This window comes from Zingiber officinale, chromosome 8A (genome assembly GCF_018446385.1).
Source record: "Zingiber officinale cultivar Zhangliang chromosome 8A, Zo_v1.1, whole genome shotgun sequence".
Classification (NCBI taxonomy): Eukaryota; Viridiplantae; Streptophyta; class Magnoliopsida; order Zingiberales; family Zingiberaceae; genus Zingiber; species Zingiber officinale.
The window spans coordinates 137,170,225-137,176,224 of NC_056000.1; positions in this window are offsets into that span (position 1 = coordinate 137,170,225).

The window sequence follows — 6,000 nt, forward strand, 5'->3', positions numbered from 1 at the left end:
TATCAGACGTATCTTAAAAATAAGTTAAAATAGTTTAGTTAGAGGTATACCAAAATTAAGAAATTTAGAAACTCAATTTGTAATACTTGTCAATAAGGTAAATAAAATAAATCAACCCACAAACTAACAAACACAAATTGAACCAACTCAATACTTGAGCTCCTATATTTAGACCTATTTGATTCACACGAAGCCAAGTCACTAAGCAGAAATCAATACTATTTAGTAATAATCGATGAATACTCAAAATTCACTTGGGTAAAATTTCTAAAAACCAAAGATGAAACATTTGAAATCTTTAATAATTTTTACAAATTAATAGAAAAATAAAAAAATAAAAAAAATACCAAAATCAAAAGAATTAGAAGTGATTGGGGGGGGGGGGGATTTGAAAATCATAAATTTACTGAATTTTGCCAAACTAATGAATATCACTATGAATTTTCTTGTCCTAGAACCCCTCAACAAAATGGACTAGTGGAAAAAAATAGAACATTACAAAAAGCCACTAGAACCATATTAAATGAATACAATCTAAGTAATCAATTTTGGATAGAAGCAATAAATACAACTTATTGCATTCAAAATAGAATCTTAATAAATAAATATTATAATAAAACTCCTTATGAAATATATTATAATAAATTACTCATCCTAAGTTATCTTAAAATTTTTGGATGTAAAGTACACATATTAAACATTAAAGATTATTTAGGTAAATTTACATCCAAATCAACATCTGACATATTTTAGGGTACTCCACAACTATTACGACTTATAGGGTATATATTAAAAATATCCTAAAAGTTGAAGAAACAACTAATATAATATTTAATGAAGAAAATAATTTATCTAACTTAATCAATGAAAATAATAATCAAAATTTAAGAAACATAGAAGATGAGGAAAATAATGAAATTAGACCTAAATCAAGAGAACCAGAAGAACCAAGTGTTGACCCAACATAAGATCATCTAGGGTAAGATCCAATCACCCATCTAACCAAATTTTGGATGACCCAAACCTAGAAATTCAAACTAGATCATCCTATAGAAATTTAAGTCAAATAGACTTTATCTCTAAAATTAAACCCCAAGATTATAAAAGAAGCCCTATCTGACCTAGATTGGATAGTTGCAATGCAAGAAAAACTAGCTCAATTTGAAAGAAACCAAGTTTGGGAACTAGTACTTAAACCCACAAATAAATATGTAATTGATACCAAGTGAGTCTTTAGAAATCAACTAGATGATAAAGAAGAAATAGTAAAAAATAAAGTTAGACTAGTAGAAAAGGAGTTTAGTCAAGTAGAAGGGTTAGATTATGATGAAACCTATGCACCTGTAGCCAGACTTGAATCTATTAGGATGCTACTAGCTTATGCAGCACATAAGGGATTTAAGTTATTTCAAATGGATGTAAAGTCCGTATTTCTGAATAGATTTGTCAAAAAAGAGGTTTATGTAAATTAACCCCAAAGATTTGAAGACTTAGACCACCCAAACTATATCCTTAGGTTAAAGAAAGCCTTATATGGATTAAAACAAGCATGTAGAACTTGGTATGAACGACTATCAATATACCTAATATCTAAAGGGTTTAACCAAGGTCAAATAGACCAAATTTTATTTGTTAAAATCTTAGAAAAAGATATTTCATAGCCCAAATCTACGTAGATGACATAATTTTTAGCTCAACAAATATAAAATTTTTAAAAGAATTCATTAAATTAATGAAAAATAAATTTCAAATGAGTCTGATAAGAGAACTTAATTTTCTTAGGATTACAAATAAAATAAACTAAAAAATGCATTTATGTCTACCAAACAAAATACATTAAAGAGTTAATTAATAAATTTAGAATAGAAAACTATAAAAATATTAATACCTTTGATGCGGTTAAGAGATAAGAGAGGAGGGCATTTTGGACATTGGACATTAATTAGGTTTTGGCTTTAAAGGTGGGCACTGTTCACCATCAGAGGGGGTCGGTTTAGGTTCTTCCGTCGCCAGCCAAGGGGGAGCCTTCTCCCTCTCACACCCTTCACCGGTGTCGGAGGAAGCGGCCGGTGTTGCCCTCCTCCTCTCCTCTACCTCCTCTTCACTCCGACTCCGTCATCTGGAGGAAGAAGATTGGGTTCGTTACCTTGAGTCACCGCCAACACGAAGAGGGTTTTCTCCCTCCTTATCTCATGCTGCCGTCGACGCCATCACCGGCCGACACCGCCTCTCTGTTCTTCCTCCTCTCTCCTTTGACGCTGAGCCTCCTATCCAGCGCCCATCACCTCTGGCCAGCAGGGACAGTCCCCGCTCTTCTCGCCCTTCTTCTCGTCCCCGATCCGGGCCACAATCGGCTGGGGCAGGTGGCGTGCCACCTCCTCCTTCCTTACTAGATGTGCTGCACCGCCGCCTCCTCCTCCTTTCTCCAGTGTCGACGCTGTCGAGGGGCATCATCGTCATCTCCCGTAGTTGTCACAGCCGCCTCCCACAGTAGCCGTTTCCGGCAACCAGCGTTGTCGTCTCGGGCGACCACCACCACAGCGGCCAGTGCCTCCGGCGTCCAGCGCCTCTGGCGTCCAGCATCGTCACCTCTGGCAGCCACTGCTGCAGTCGTCGACACATCCAGGCAGCCGTCGGCACCTTCCGAGCAGCCGCCGTCCGAGGGCTCAGGTATCGTACTATGCCTATATGTCGGCCTGCGAGCTAAGAGTGTATTGGGCCTCCGTATCGTTATTGTATCCCGGCCTGCAAGCCGATGGAGTGTTCAACCTTCGTGCCACTGTGGCGTTCCGACCTTCAAGCCGAGGTTGTAGTCGGACCGTGCGTCGTCGTACGGATCCATATCATGTCTGACTTTGAGCCGCAGGAGCCAGTTATTCATCCAGTGGACGTCTATCTACTCTTCTCGGCCGCGACGACTCGATCAGCGCCGCAGCCAGCTCATCAATCTATCCGGGGGGGCCCCCCCCCCCCCCCCGGGGCCAAGGTACGTTCTCATACTCATTACTTATTTTATTGCTCTATTTTAGGCGACTACTTTTATATTCGTGGGACCCACCTCGAGCATCGAGGTACCAGGGATCAGGGCAACCCGGTCGCTGGCTGCAGGTATTGTTGACCAGAGGACTTCGGACGACTTGGTCAACGTAGAGGACAGCTCGCCACCAGGTCAGGGGGATGTGGTCAACCTTCCAGACACATCATACCGACAGGTCTATCTTCTCAGCTTCCCGACAGGATCAAATTGGCGCTGTCTGTGGGAATGCACCTGAAATGGAACGTGAAGATGGACAATGCCGAAAAATTCCACCATCCTCATAACCTCGGTCAGTTTTTGCATTATCTTTTCCCTTTCAGTTATATGATTTGCCCTAGTTCCTCGGTCGAGAACCCCCGCGCCCGTGCCAATCGGCCGGGCATATATTATCCGAGCCCCCGGCTCGATGTCGAAGACCCTGTGCCGATCGGTCGGGCGTATATTATCCGAGACCCTGGTTCGATGTCAAAGACCCCATGTCGATCGGCCAGGCGAATATTATCCGACCCACGGGCTCGATGTCGAAGACCCCGTGCCGATCGGCCGGGCGTATATCATCCGAGCCCTCGGCTCAATGTCGAAGACCCCGTGTCGATCGACCGAGCGTATATTATCCGAGCCACGGGCTCGATGTCGAAGACCCCGTGCCGATCAGCCGGGTGTATATTATCCGAGCCCCCGGCTCGATGTCGAAGACCCCGTGCCGATCGGCCGAGCGTATATTATCCGAGCCCCCGGTTTGATGTCGAAGACCCTATGCCGATCGGTCGGGCATATATTATCCGAGCCACGGGCTCGATGTCGAAGACCCCGTGCTGATTGACCGGGTGTATGTTATTTGAGCCACGAGATCATTGGCGAAGACTCCCACGCCGATCGGTCGGGTTTGAGTTATATTCGAAGACCGTCGAGCGACGACGTTAAACTCTAGAATTGAACCGGCGACTATAAAAATCCCGGCATGAAGACCGTCGAGCAACAACGTTAAAACCTAGAGTCGAATCGGCGACTATAAAAACCCCAACTTGAAGACCGTCAAGCGGCGACGTTAAACTCTAAAGTTGAACCGGTGACTATAAAAACCTCAGCTTGAAGACCGTCGAGCGGCGACCTTAAACTCTAGAGTCGAACCGGCGATTATAAAAACCCCGGCTTGAAGACCATCGAGCGGCGACGTTAAACTCGGGAGTCGAACCGGCGACTATAAAAATCTCGGCTTGAAGACCGTCGAGCGACGATGTTAAACTCTAGAGTCGAACTAGCGACTATAAAAACCCTGGCTTGAAGACCGTCAAGTGGCGACGTTAAACACTAGAGTCGAACCGGCGACTATAACAACCCCGGCTTGAAGACCACTTCATGGACCAATTCATCGTATATTCTTTCTCCACCGTTCGGGGTTGAGCGGTCGTCACTGGTCACGGACCAGCTTATCGGATATTCCATCTCCCCCATTCGGGGTCGAGCAGTCTTCACGAGCATCTATCTCCCCCGTTCGGGGTTGAGTGGTCGTCACTGGTCGCGGACCAGCTTATCGGATATTTTAGCCTCGCCGTTCGAGGTCGAGTAGTTTTCGTGAGCATTTATCTCCCCCTTTCGGGGTCGAGCAGTCTTCGACAGCTTATCGGATATTCTATCTCCCCCGTTCGGGGTCGAGCAGTCTTCACGAGCATCTATCACCCCCGTTCGGTGTTGAGTGGTCGTCACTGGTCGCGGACTAGCTTATCGGATATTCTAGCCTCCCCGTTCGGGTTCGAGTAGTTTTCATGAGCATTTATCTCCCCCGTTCGGGGTCGAGCAGTCTTCGACAGCTTATCGGATATTCTATCCCCCCCGTTCGGGGTCGAGTAGTTTTCGTGAGCATTTATCTCCCCCGTTCGGGGTCGAGCAGTCTTCAACAGCATATCGGATATTATTATCTCCCCCATTCGAGGTTGAGCAGGCGTCATTGGTCTCAAACCAGGTTATTAGATTTCCTATCTCCCCCGTTCAGGGTCAAGTGGTCTTCACTGGTCTCGATCCAACTTATCAGTTATTTTATCTCCCTCGTTCGGGGTTGAGTGGTCTTCACTGATCTCGGATCAACTTATCAGCGCATCATATTTCTTATCTCCCCCGTTCAGGGTCGAGCTATCTCCGATGGTCGCGGAGAAGAGTATCTCCAGTGGTTTCAGAATAGAATATCTCGTAGCCTATGCGTCCGTTCGGCTCACGACTTTCGCTTCCATGCGCCTTCGACTCACATGTTACACTCCAGTTCAGTTCACGTGCGATGCGCCCATTCGGTCCACGATTTTCGTCTCCGTCGCATTCAATTTCATGGTTTGTGCTCCCGTTCGATTTTTGGGCTCCACTTTTGCCCGGCTCTGATTCGTCTCTCACTCAGTATTCGCCTATACGCTCACTTGGCGTTCTTCCAAGAGCTTGCCTGCTAGTCGCCCGACATCGGTCCAGTGGCCGACTTGGTACTATTTCTCATAGTTCGCTCAACATTGCTACTGTCTCTCGTGCGACGCTCTCTCAATTACTTAGTTCATAATTTTTCCGGTTGTCTGATCGGTATATTCTCAATCGCGCGTGTGGCTCGATCGCTCGTCTTTCTATCTGATTAGTATTATCTCCGTTGCTTGGATTGTGTTATTTCTGGTCGCTCGCTCGACACTACTTGAGTCACTTGCTCGGCATTGCCATGGCTACTCGGTCGATGTGATAAGATGAGTCCGATGATCTGATTTCGTGTTCGGTAGCGATTCTATTTTGGGCTTGGTCTACTCAGTCGGACTCACGCCTCCTTCGACTAGACTTAAAGGGGAGGCTTGTGATGCGGTTAAGAGATAAGAGAAGAGGGCATTTTGGACATTGGACATTAATTAGGTTTTGGCTTTAAAGGTGGGCATTGTTCACCATCAGAGGGGGCCGGTTCAGGTTCTTCCGCCGCAAGCCAAGGGGGAGCCTTCTCCCTC